At 35.3% G+C, this 13,632-nt stretch overlaps 1 protein-coding gene across 5 annotated transcripts in view; it reads right to left on the bottom strand.

Moving 5' to 3' along the window:
- Window positions 1-13,632, bottom strand: part of CDH18 (cadherin 18) — a 608,955-nt gene that overhangs the window by 16,912 nt on the left and 578,411 nt on the right. The window lies entirely within an intron of this gene.

Below are 13,632 nucleotides of genomic sequence, written 5' to 3'. Positions count from 1 at the left end.
TTACTGATCACATACCTTTAACAACTACTATTATTCTTAGTAGGGAATGGATGAATCAAAGTAGATGATACTATGTTTGGAGTCACTAAATTTATAAACACTGAAGGATACTGTAAGGATAAATCTTTAGCTTTAAAAAGTGAATACATAATCCTATTTATGAAGTTGTTTAATGTTTCCCCTGCCTCAGGGCAGAAGGGGGAGTACATGACTCCTGTAGGAGTTATTATGTCCTTCCAACCATTAAGGCAGAGAATAACCTACATTTTCACAAATAGAAACCAAAAACAAAGAGCCATGGAATGGTACAACTAGTCATATCTTTATTTGTTCTACTTTTATGTTTTTGCCTAAAGAATATGAGTTAGCTGTCCTTTTGTTGTTACCATGAGTACGAGTATAAAAAGGCGAGAGGAGGTGGTGTCTGACAAATACATTAGGAAAAAATATATAGAAGTAAAAAAAAAATCAACAGAGATTAAAAATAACTAAGAAGAAAACAAAAGAATATTTTCCTATCTAGAGCAAAAGGGCCACCAAAACAAGTCACTATACTTGCAAGTCATGCTCCCCCATTTTAGGGTCAAGATGGTATGTGAACTGCTTGCCCTCTCACAAGTCACGTTTGAGTCTCTACCTTCTTGTAAAGGACAGTGTGATTCTATCAGGGGTGACAGCGCACATGTTAGTCAGGAGGACTGAGATTTGACTGGGAAGGAAAGGAGATGCCTAAGAGAACCAAAACAGTGAGTCTCAGCCTCACCAGACTGCCCGTAAGTCTGAGCAAGGCAAAGCTGCTACCACATCCACTATAGGGGATGTTTGAGGCATCATTTGTAACTATATTCTCAGTTCAGACTATGTGTGTGTTATTTTATTTAGGAATGAGAGAAACTGCTAAGTGGTCTCTTAAAGCCCTGTGGATAAAAACAGAATTTTAAATGGTTATGCTCTGTAGAGAAATTAAGCACATTACAACACCAGCTGTGAGTTCTCATTTGAAGGACAAAAATAAACTATGGGAATATTGACTATTACAAATCTGAAAATGCCAAAGAAGTACAAAATAAACATAAAATCTCTGGTGGCTCCCAGTATGTATCAAACTAAATAACTGCATTTCACTACCAATGGACTGTGAAATCTGAAAGAAAAGGCCCCCAAAAGACACCTTTTATTTTTTTAACAGAAAGGACTTTTTTTTTTTTTTTGGAGAGAGATTTTTATTCATCCATTTGAGAGAAAGAGAGAGAAAGAGAGAGAGAGAGAGTGCAAGCAGGCAGAGGGGCAGAAGGAGAAGCAGACTGAGATCATAACCTGAGCTGAAGGCAGACGCTTAACCGACTGAGCCACCCAGGTGCCCCCAAAAGACACCTTTTTAACAACCTTTTAACACAGTCCCACAGGATGGGAGTATCTACAAAGTGGAAAACATATATCTAAAGAAGAAAACAGAAACAAATATGAGTAGTGGATGTTCTTGAAAGCAAATTATCAACAAAATTATGATAAGGATTTTCAAATTTGAAAGGCATATTAAATGTGATTTAGAGCCCTGCAAAGAGAGATACGAGTGTACATATAGTTACAAATGATCTCTCCCCTAGTAAAATCTGTGAGATTTACAAATGCACTTGACAATTAGAATTAAGCCTAGGAATTAGGCTGGCAAATCTCCTTGCATCAAACAAAACCTAGTCCCTCAAGAGGCAGCATAAAGAACATGAAGCAGAACATATTTACCTGGTAGACTAATGATAATTTTATATTGTGGGATTAGATTACACTTTTATATTACAAAATGAATGAACAAAGTTATTGTGTACACAGAATACTGGTATAAGCTTACACTCATGGACTTTGTGACATTATGGCTACAATTCATTTGCTATAGATATTTGGTTAAGAAGTTGGAATTAAACAATGGAGTTTTGAGGCTAAAATGAAGTTTACCTATCACAATTTAAAGATTAGGTGGTCGGGGGACTCTGGGAGGGGCTCAGTCCATTAAGTGTCTGACTCTTGATTTTGTCTCAGGTTATGATTTCAGGGTCATGAGATCAAGAGCTGCATGGGGCTCTTGGCTTGGTGGGGCGTCTACCTGAGATTCTCTCTCTCCCTCTGCCTCTGTCCCTCCTCCCAGCCCCCTCACTCTCTCTCTAAAATAAATAAATAAATCTTTGAAAAAGAATAAACAAATAAAGCTTGGGTGGCCATAGGAAAAATTTTCATTTTCATGCTTTTTTTGTTGTTTTAGAGTAATGTAATTTTAAAATGTTGTGACTTAAAAAATGTCTTCTGAACTGTTTATTTTAAATAAAACTGTATTATTATTGATATGTTAGTTAATGATAAATAAGGTCATTATTAAACAAACAATATATATTGTAGAAGTCCTTCACTTGGTTATTTTTCAAATCAAAGCCTTTAGTATTCAATAGGTAAGGGTCCTAATTTTCCAGATAAATATTGAAGATTTTGGTTAAGTACAAAATGTTCTATCCACCACTGTTTGGTACTAGAACAACTAAAGGATTAATGGCAGAATATCTTTTTTTTTTTTTTTTTTAAGCATGGACTACAGCATAGTGCTTAATACTTAGGTTCTCAATAGTGAATACAATGCCTGTGTTTCTGCTTTGCCAATCTCACTGACTAGATTTTTCTAACTAATGTTACATTTTGTCATCTCTGCGCTGTCACAATTCCCCATCTAATTGAAAAGTATTCTCAGATTCATTCTACCTGGCGGAACATATTCTATCCTTTAAAGTCAAATCATGTTCTACTTCTTTTGAACAGTACAAACTTTAGTGCTCTCTTTAAAGTAACTCTAGTTTCACTGCCTTCAGTTGCAAGTTACATTTCATAACATCCTGGTTTCCCCAACTAGATGGCAAGTCCCCTGAAAGCAGGAGCTTTGTGTTTTAACTCCTAACATTCTGGACAGCTTAGATCACTCGTTGCCTTATACACCACAGACAATGCATGCCATCTTACAGGTTAAGTGGTAGGAGAAAACCAATGTTAATCTAAGACCTGACTACAATAATTTCTTTTAGAGGAAAAAAAAAAACACATTCTTTCTAAGGAGAGTAAGAATGGTGATGAATAGTAACAGTGTGAGTCTCCTATAGAATGCTGGAAGCCAGTGTAAATGTCAAGCAATGAAATAAAGCTCTGTGTGTGTGTGTATGTGTGTCTGTGTGTGTGTGTGTGTGTGTGTGTATCTCAGGTGCTTTTCTTCATTTTTAAATTAAATACAATAAATAAGTATATTCTTATTGAAAATATCCAAAGTCCATTTCATAGACATTTCTTAAGAAGCATGTTTTTTATATTATCATTATTGCTCATACATGTGATTAAACTCTGCACTTACATCATTATTTCTGTTTGATGTGTAATTATACATTGTTCATTTTATACTTTGTCTCTGCTTTTTCAGATATTTATTCTTATCTTTCATGTGGCTGCTGTATCTCCAAATATTTTATCCATGGAATTTTATTATAATTGATAGTTTTTAGATTTTCTGAGGCATTCAGTATTTTAAAATACTCTTCCCTAATTATCATATGAGTGATATCCTAATAGGAAGATGATTATTTTATTGTAGTGTTGTTTTTTTTTTTTTCAAATGTCACTAAAAGAAGACCCATCAACTATTAGCTTGTAATTTTGCAAATGAGTACTTCAGGACTATTTATTTTCTTTACAATTGAAATTCATTGCCTGGAAATTGATAAAATTTTTTTCTTATCCGTCAAGTTAGGGGATTTCTCTGGGATTTTATATATACATATTCTATCAATCTTAAATATTTTTTATGCAGAGTAATTTATTTGGGTATTTCTTATTAGTTTCTATGTATTTATTTTTTAGTTACCTTCAATGTGCCCTTTATAACTTGTAGCCCTTCATATGTGATTTCAAATTCTTTATATTTTGATCTCTCTTCAGAAGCATGAAATAGTAAATATTGTCTCCATATCTCCATTTTATAAAAGAAGAAACCAAGATTAACAAGTCAGGAAATGACAGATGTTGGCAGGGATGCGGAGAAAGGGGAACCCTCCTACACTGTTGGTGGGAATGCAAGCTGGTGCAGCCACTCTGGAAAACAGTATGGAGGTTCCTCAAAAAGTTGAAAATAGAGCTACCCTATGACCCAGCAATTGCACTACTGGGTATCTACCCCAAAGATACAAATGTAGGGATCCAAAGGGGTACATGCACCCCAATGTTTATAGCAGCAATGTCCACAATAGCCAAACTATGGAAAGAGCCAAGATGTCCATCGACAGATTAATGGATAAAGAAGGAGTTACACACACACACACACACACACACACACACACGCACGCACACACACACACAATGGAATATTATGCAGCCATCAAAGGGAATGAAATCTTGCCATTTGTAACGACGTGGATGGACCTGGAGGGTATTATGCCGAGTGAAATAAGTCAATCAGAGAAAGACATGTATCATATGATCTCACTGATATGAGGAATTCTTAATCTCAGGAAACAAACTGAGGGTTGCTGGAGTGGTGGGGGGTGGGAGGGATGGGGTGGCTGGGTGATAGACATTGGGGAGGGTATGTGCTATGGTGAGTGCTATGAATTGTGTAAGACTGTTGAATCACAGACCTGTACCTCTGAAATAAATATTACAATATAAGTTAAGAAAAAGGAAGAAGAAGAAGATAGCAGGAAGGGAAAAAGGAAGGGGGGGAAATCGGAGTGGGAGAGGAACCATGAGAGACGATGGACTCTGAGAAACAAACTGAGGGTTCTAGAGGGGAGGGGGGTGGGGGATGGGTTAGCCTGGTGATGGGTATTAAAGAGGGCACGTTCTGCATGGAGCACTGGGTGTTATACGCAAACAATGAATCATGGAACACTACATCAAAAACTAATGATATAATGTATGGTGATTAACATAACATAATAAAAAAAAGAAGAAACTGAGATACACTGAGAATAAGGACTTGGCAGTGGTCTCACACATAATCAGCAGAGAACCTAGGTTTCAAATAGAGGCAAACTATTTCCAGAATCTACCTCTAAATCACTCTTTTCTGCTTTTCCATCTTATTTTTCTTAACAGATATTTACTTAAAATTTCCTCTGTGTCATACATGATGGCAGGAGTTAGGAATATAACAGGTAAATAAGGCAGACAAAAGTCCTTGTATTCCTGAATCTTACAGTCTAAATGGGGAGAGAGACCACAGTGTGACAATGGCTGTGATTAGGGAGATGCCAGTTATCATACAACCATTTGTCATTAAAAAAAAAAAATGGATCTGCTCTGGCTGATGACTCTTTGATACTGGGTGTTTGGTGGCTGAGGTGCTGGCCAATTTGCTTAAGGGCATTAATTTTTCCAGTTATGATTCAGAGTATGGATGGAGTCAGGGTTCCCCAGACTTTGGTGAAAAGAGGGAAGTGACTGAAGCTTGGTAGATAATAGAAACCAGGAGAGGTAGCCAAATGCCATGGGACTCAAGAGCAGGAGGTACCCAAGGACATGGACGCCACCTCTCAAGTCGCTTGAGAGGGTATGGGAAAAGCACTGTTCTCTTGCGCAGTGTTGCTTCTTCTTCCATCTTTCTGATTACTAATTCAGTTTTCAGCAATGTCCATTTGAGTTTTCTTATCTTACCAGAAATTTTAAATTGGCAATGTTTTCATGTGTCCACTCAAAGAGTCTGTATTGTTTTCTCTTTCTAATAGTAAATGCATCCCAATATACACTAACTGCCTCTTTCAACCTACTTGATCCTTGCAATGCTTCCACTTAAGGAAATTCTTTGAGCTCTGATTCCCAGCAATTTCTCCAACATCACAAGCGGTAATGAGTAGATTTGGGCCAGTATTTAAATATCTTCTTGTGAATCTCAATGCTACACTGCTCTGGGGGTGACTTTCTGGATCTATCCCCAGGCCAAGTTTATTTAGCTGCACCTAGCTGGCCCAAAAGATTTAGAAGAATGAGTTTGAAATCTATTTTTAGGCTACAATTTCTTTCAACTACTATTCCTTTCAGATATCTGCTAAACTGGGCTGTTTTTTCACTGTACTCTGTTCACCCATACATTTGGTACTAGTGGATGCTTTGAGCACATGGTACGTTGGGAGAAGGAATGTAGCAGACATGGGAAAGTAACAGGGCAAACAAAAGCCAGAGAAATACAAAAAAATCAGTTGAGGTGGTACCTGGCATGGAGTGACAATATTGTTACCCAATCCAACTTTCAAAAATTTTGCAAAGGATCTTGGTTTTGCTCAGTATATAGGATGGTGTTCTGAACCAATTTCAATTAATTTTTTTTTATTTTATTTATTTATTTATTTGACAGAGAGAGACACAGTGAGAGAAGGAACCCAAGCAGGGGGAGTGGGAGAGGGAGAAGCAGGCTTCCTGCGGAGCCAGGAGCCCGACACGGGGCTTGATCCCAGGACCCTGGGATCATGACCTGAGCCGAAAGCAGACACTTAACTGAGCCACCCCGGTGCCCCAATTTAAATTAAATTTTAAGGAATAAATATCTGTAGCATATCAGTGAATATCCAGGGAGCCAGCATCTCTATGGTAATTAGGTTACTACTGAACAGCATCCTTTCTTCTGAGTCTGGTTTATATGCCAACTATTTAACAAAACTATTGCCAAACAGTTCTTGTTTTATAAAATGGAGGTCTAGGTAAATTGGTTTTTGACTGACTGATACTCTTAGTGATAACAAAGAGAAAGGAAGTATCTGTTTAAGGGCATTCAGGAACTGCTGAAGCAAGATAACCGGATGGGGCAAGATTCCAGAGAGGGGAAGCACATGAACAGGGGGCTGCTGACTTCAATCCATTTGCTTGTACTAGAAACTAACGGGAAGATGGAATTCCAACCTGGGGACAGAGAAACTAGAACTTTCAGAAGTCTCCTGGGCCTGCAGTCAAATTGGAAATTGAGGGGCCTTAAACACATGGCTGACTTTCCCTAAAGACATTTGTTAAATTAAAAGTTTAAATTGGAAGTTAAATTGCAAGTTGAGCAGAAATCTAAAACTCTTAGCGGAAAAGGCCTGGAATACAAAGATGAGCTTTTTTTTTTTTTTTTTTTTTTTTTGCCCTCTCTTTGTATTGAACAGGTAATAGTTATAGTTAGTGACCGGGGCTATGGTCCCAGTACACAAACAAGCCCCCTGTAGAAAGTCCTAGAGGGCCATGTCCTAGCAACGGGCAGAGATTGAATCTGAACAAAACTACAAATCAACCTTGATTTAGCTCAACTGATTGGGTTAACGTAATGATCCCCTCCCTTTGCTTGTTAGGGAAAATGGTGAATACTCCCTGAAGAAACACAATGTCATGTGGAGACTCTCCTAGGTCTGTACACTACATGGGACATCTAACAAAAATTTACCAGACATATCAAGACACAAGGCCATGTGTCCCAGTACCGTCTCTCCAATGTCCCTGATGAGAAACAAAAACCTGTCGTCTTGAGACACTAGAGTTAGTTGACAATGATTGTAAAATTGTTAAGATTAATATGTTTAAGAAATAGAGGAAAAAAGAAAGGACAGATAATTTCACTAGAGATTTATATCTCTAGAAAAGGAAAAAAATTGCTATCAACCAAAGCAGTTGGTGTCTGGGCTACATTTTCTATGAATGGACATATTCGCTTTATTAGGACTGTTGTTTCTTTGAGCAGAATATTAGCTGCATGCTGGTGTTTTCTGCCAATACACTCACAGTGTATGTCACAGGGAATACTGAAAAATAGGCCCCCAAAAAACAAATTTTTTGTAAGTAGGATGGAACATGTGAAGAGACATTTGTTCTCCAAGATCTGACTTGCTATGAGGACATTAGTGACATGATATGATTGCAGGCATAAACGCGGTTAAGGTATCTGTCTCTGGAATAAACTTAGTATATACATTTGAATGAGTTATAATAAATATGTTTTTTTTTTACAATAGTTTTTAGTAGGAATTAGTCCAATGATGTGTCAAGAGGGACTGAGATTTTACCAGACTCATGTGCTAACAGGTTAGTCTGCTACAGCTTTATAGATGCTGCCAGAAGATACAAGGCTCCTGGGTCAGACACAAAGGACTTCATTACTCATGTCACAGCATGCAGCATGGACTCTCATTCAGAACATAGAAGATAGTGCTAGAAGATAACCAGAGTGCCTCCTTCCAGAGCAGAGGGCAGGTTTATTTATCACGCCATTATATAAATGTAAGGATAATCTCTGGGGCAAAGTCCAACCTAATTTCCTTGCAGAACATTGGGAATATTGGGAATTCCCTAGTTTAAGGCTCTTCTGCTGTGAAGCAAACCCACTGCGTGCATACCATGCACCTGGGCCACTCCATGTCACTCTCTGACAATTTGGGGTTAGGGGAATCAGAGAAAACATGAAGTTCATACTGCCTCCCATGCCGTGAGAAATGAAGCATTCATCCCTGACCCAGGAATAAAGAACCTTGTGCCAGCATCCGTGAAATTGGGTCCAGACTCACCATTTACCATGTAGGTGAAGTATAATGTCAACATAAAGGTGTGAAGTCTCTTATTATACATCTTCAATGACTGCTTGGTTGTTGAACCATTGACATTCCCAGATTTTGTTTTTATTTTTGACTAATGGGACGCATGTGACATTTTTGTTATTGTCTTCTTATGTTTCTATGTAAGATCATTAATAGTTTTGAACACATGTTCATATGTTCATAGGTTTATTTTACTATTTTATTATTCCTCTTCTGTTAATTACTTTTTATATCCTTTAACTATTTTATTTCCTATTTGGAATGCTTATTTTGGTTTGTAAATATATTCATGATACTGATCCTTACTCATTTATTATGGCTATATCTTACCCTAGGTTATAACCTGTTTGTAAGTTTTGTTTAGAAATCATTTGATGCAGAAATATAATTTTAATATTATCACATTTGTTACTGTTTTATGAATGTGCTATTCGTGTCTTTTATGCAAAATCCTCTTCTACCCCGTTACATAAAATTTGTTCACCCTATTTTCTTCTAAAATTCTTAAAATTTTGCTTGTACAAGGAGTTCTTTAATATACTTTATTTTTGTGCATGTATTTGAGAGATTCTAATTTTAGTTTCTCTAGATATATAAACAGTGGATCCATTTCTATGTACTTTTTGGATTACCCTTTCCACAATGGTTAAAAATGCTACCTTTGTCTTCTATCAGATTCATATGTTTATACATAGATTTAGTTATCTAATCATTTTATTTCAGTCCCCTCAATTTGTTCTCCTCTTCTCCTTATTTACTTCTGTACTCCTACCAGATTTAAGGAGTACCTCATTATTTTGTGCTGGTTTCAGCCTATTAATAACCAGTGTTGTGGTTGGACCAGTGCTTGTGATTCTTATTATGATTGCAAGACACTCTTCAGCAATAGCCATCAGGAAACTTTGGAAAAAAGGTTTTTTACTTACACATCCTGGAAAATTACATGGCACATCTGGGTCCACACAAAGTTGTGAAGGTAGAGAGAAAGAGAATATGGGGGCGGGGCTTGTAAGTTCTGCTGTTATTGGGGTCAAGGTTGGGTCCTATGGTTTTGGGGGCTCACTCTATCGATGAATTTAAAACATATGAATGGGAATTTAAAAAACAAGGAGAGAGAGAGAGAGAAGGCCCAAATGATCAGTTATCAAAATCAATTAAGATCTCTTAAACCAAAGAGTCTCAGGGGACAGGGGAAGGAGGCCTGGATCTTTAGCTAGTCTTGTGGCTGGGAATGTGTTTATTCCAGCTAGCCCTCTTCGAAGTGAATTCCCCTTTGAAGTAGGTGCCTCTTGGAAGCAGATACCTTGGCAATGGAAGCATAAGTCATGCACTTGTATTACAAAAAAAAGAAAAAAGAAAAAATCCAACTGTCTGGGTTTATACTCACTACATTCATCTTTATAATGTCTTGATTACTGTTAGCATATGCCTTCTTTTCTTCTCTTTCTGCTAACCATATATCTCCATCTTCTTTTTAATAAATTCTTGCTTTTCTTAATGCTTTGCTATTTGCATTTTATTAACAGATTACTAAATTCAGTTTATCATTAAAATTTTATTTAGTTTATAGATTAATATGAAAATCTGATTGCTCTGATTCACTAATTTGGTAAATATATTATTTTTCTTGCATGGTTTTATATTTTCAGTAGATTGTTCTTTACATAAGGTCAACTTGAACATTATACATTGGATTTTTTTCCTCTAATGATTTTAGAAAGCTTTTGGGCTAATTTATTTGATTTTTGCCATTTTAAATGGTACCATTTTAAATTGTACCATTTTAAATTTACTACTTATTCATATTTTTTAAATATAGGAAATCTATCCATTTTGAGGCATTTAATTAGTATTCCAAAAAATTGGCGAAGTACCTCATTATTACTGAAGGTGTTTTTGTAGATTATCTTAAATTTTCATATAGACAATTTCATCATCTATTAACAAGGATAATCTTGTGTTTTGTTTCTACTTATTATTGTTCTCCCTTTTTTTCTTTTTGAATTGAGAACATTCTGTACAATGCTGATTATTTGTAGTGCCTGAAGTCATCCTGAGACCAGAAGAATTGCTTAGACAAACCTATCAGAAATCACTCATTCTTAGAAATGTGACCCAAATAAAGATCTTATTTTAAGACACCAGGTTTGGGATTTGTTTTTTTTTTTCCAGCAATAGTTGTTTCTTTTGAAGCCATAGGCTAAATATTTCTAACTTTTAATATCAAACATTCTATATCATTTTGAATTTGGTGTATTTCATCTAAGCAGCATATATGTATATATATATATATATATATTTACATATATCTAAATATGATATAGCTTTGATTAAAAATGATAATTCAATCTGATAATGGCCACAGTATGTTTGAATGAATTTCTACTTTCTTCTTTCATTTTCTGTGCTTCTACTTTACATCTTTTATTCTCCTTTCTGGTCTTCTGTTCTATTGATAAAATAAGTTTTATTATTTAATTTTCCAAAAATCGTTCCTTGCTTTGGAAAACACAGATTTTTATGCTGTTAATTTAGTGTTTACTCTTCAAGTTTTAACATATGAAATGAAACATAATTACACAATTTTTTCTTATCTATTATATTCCACAGATATCCTGAAAACAAAGATTAATACAATATTTGTCAAAACATCAGTAGCTAAAAGTAAAAAGCTTATTTTTATACATTGGTTAATAATGAGTCTTCCTTGATTCCTGATAGCTTACTATTTTTAACTAACTCTAGAGAAGGTTGGTAATAGCAAATTATTTTTCATCAGCATTTTGAGCAGATGATTTTTATCAACTTCTGCTATCTTTTTTTTTTTAACCAGGAATCTAGTTTACTAGTTATTGGGATGCCTGGGTGGCAAGTCGGTTAAACAACTGACTCTTGGTTTTGGCTCAGGTCATGATCTCTGGGTGGTGAGATTGAGCCCCCATCAGGCTCCACACTCAGCACAAAGTCTTCTTAAGCCTTTCTCTCCCTCTCCATCTGGTCCTCCCTCCCGCCCCCTCCACGCTAGCTCTCTAAACAAAATCATTTAAAAATCTAATTATCATTGCTTTTTAATTATTTTGCATTTTTTTGATAGTATAAAGTTTTTCCTCCTTATCTTTGACGCTTAACAGTTTTAAATTGTCATATCCAAGTATAGATTTAATTTTGTGCTTGGCTTTGGTGTTTCTGTTCTTCATAAGGGTCCATATATTTGTATGAGTGTATTCATTTTGGTATGACTGTTCCATTTTTAATCTCATCTTTACATATTACTGCCTCTAGCTGCCATGTGTTTAGAGAAAAGGCCATCTTTATATATGGTATGATGAATTCTCCCAATGTTCCAAAGTGAGTATTTTATTTTACTTATTTTATTTATTTATTTATTTTTTTAGGGAGCAGAGGGGCAAAAGAAGAGGGAGATGGAGAGAGAGAATCTCAAGCAGACTCCATGCCCAGCGTGGAGATCTCCGTGGGGCTCAATCTCACAACCCTGAGATCATGACCTGAGCCAAAACCAAGAGTCGTACACTTAACCTACTGAGTCCACCCAGGCACTCCTAAAGTGGGTATTTTAAACCATAATTTATGGATATAAAAACTGAGCTTGGAAGGTTAGGTGGCTTGGCTTATCTAGCATAATCAAGTCTGCTTGTATAAGCATATGCTTTCAGCTATACATTTGAATCTTTTCTAGAAATTGCTGTTACCTATTCAAAAGAAATTTTCCTGTGTTATTTATAATTTTATCAATTCCCAATATTTTTCAAAATAGTCTTACTATTATAAAGATTAAAACATCTTTATCCCTACTCAACTGCCCATAGGCCTCACATACTCAACATAGTATAACTGGTTTAACCATTCATAGTTATGGTTAAAAAAAGTTTAAAAATTTACATCAGGATCATAAACCCTTTTAAAAGTGTGCATATGTTTGAGGGGAATTCCTTAAAATGAGCTCCCACCACTAGTGATGTCAAATCATTTAATTAAGCCATTTTGAGTTTATCCATTCATTAAATTCACAAATTCCAGATATAAACATTTTATATAAAGAACTTTCAGTAACTGAGTGGGTCTCAACAATAGTGAAATTTTCTTGTTTCTATTTTACTTATATAGGTTAAATAACTTGAATATAACACACCTTAAATCCAAGTCAAATTTTCATGATAATATCAAATTAAAATTACTTAAAAGTGTAAAATAAAATCTTTATCAGAATGGAAAAAGAAACAACTGAAATATAAATATAGGGATCTAGAGATTATTTTAATCTACTAAGGCAAAAAATTGAGTGCTCCCCAAATTATGTAACTATCTGAAATACGGGAAAGATGAATAGAGGTTTTTTTTTTACATATTTCAAACAGTTAATTACATTAAATATATTTGGGATTGTAGAATGGGATGTTCAAATGTACATAAATGTATAGTAATCAGTTAATACAATTCATCATACACAAACATGCACAAATATGTGTTTCCATAGGTAGAGCTGACCATAGGGTAGTTAAAATGAGAGACAAACAAGCAGCTTTTTATTTTCATATAAACTTTGTTATGGCCACATGTACAATTTGGTATCCTTGTTATGATAATTTAAAGAAGCTTAGGAAAAATGGACATAATGTTTTAGTGAGTTGACATTTAGTGAGATATATATACATTATGTTTGAAAATACATCTCCCTGAAGGGTACAGAGAGGGAATTAAAGAATTAAACGTTACTCCTAAATGAATGCACTATTGTTTCTCTCATAAGATTCTGAGGCAAATGTTAAATCTCAAATAATAGCATATTCAGATAAACGTGATCAAAGATAGTTTTGGGGAAGAAGAAAGTTGATACAAATCAGAACACTGCACACATTGACTGATTCAATGTTTCCTTTACAGCAAAGTGCAGTTTTATACAACCTTGAGAAACCTACCAAATAGGGAATCTAAAACATAAGACTTCTCTGGTTACTAAATTATGGTGTTCTTTTTTTCCCCCACACAATACAGAAGTTTAAACAAAAGTAATTCAAAATTTCCACAATATTCTGCA

The sequence above is a fragment of the Zalophus californianus genome, chromosome 5, assembly GCF_009762305.2.
Source record: "Zalophus californianus isolate mZalCal1 chromosome 5, mZalCal1.pri.v2, whole genome shotgun sequence".
Taxonomy (NCBI): Eukaryota; Metazoa; Chordata; class Mammalia; order Carnivora; family Otariidae; genus Zalophus; species Zalophus californianus.
The sequence above is the reverse complement of the archived record's forward strand: the minus strand, read 5'-3'. Positions and strand labels throughout refer to the sequence as shown.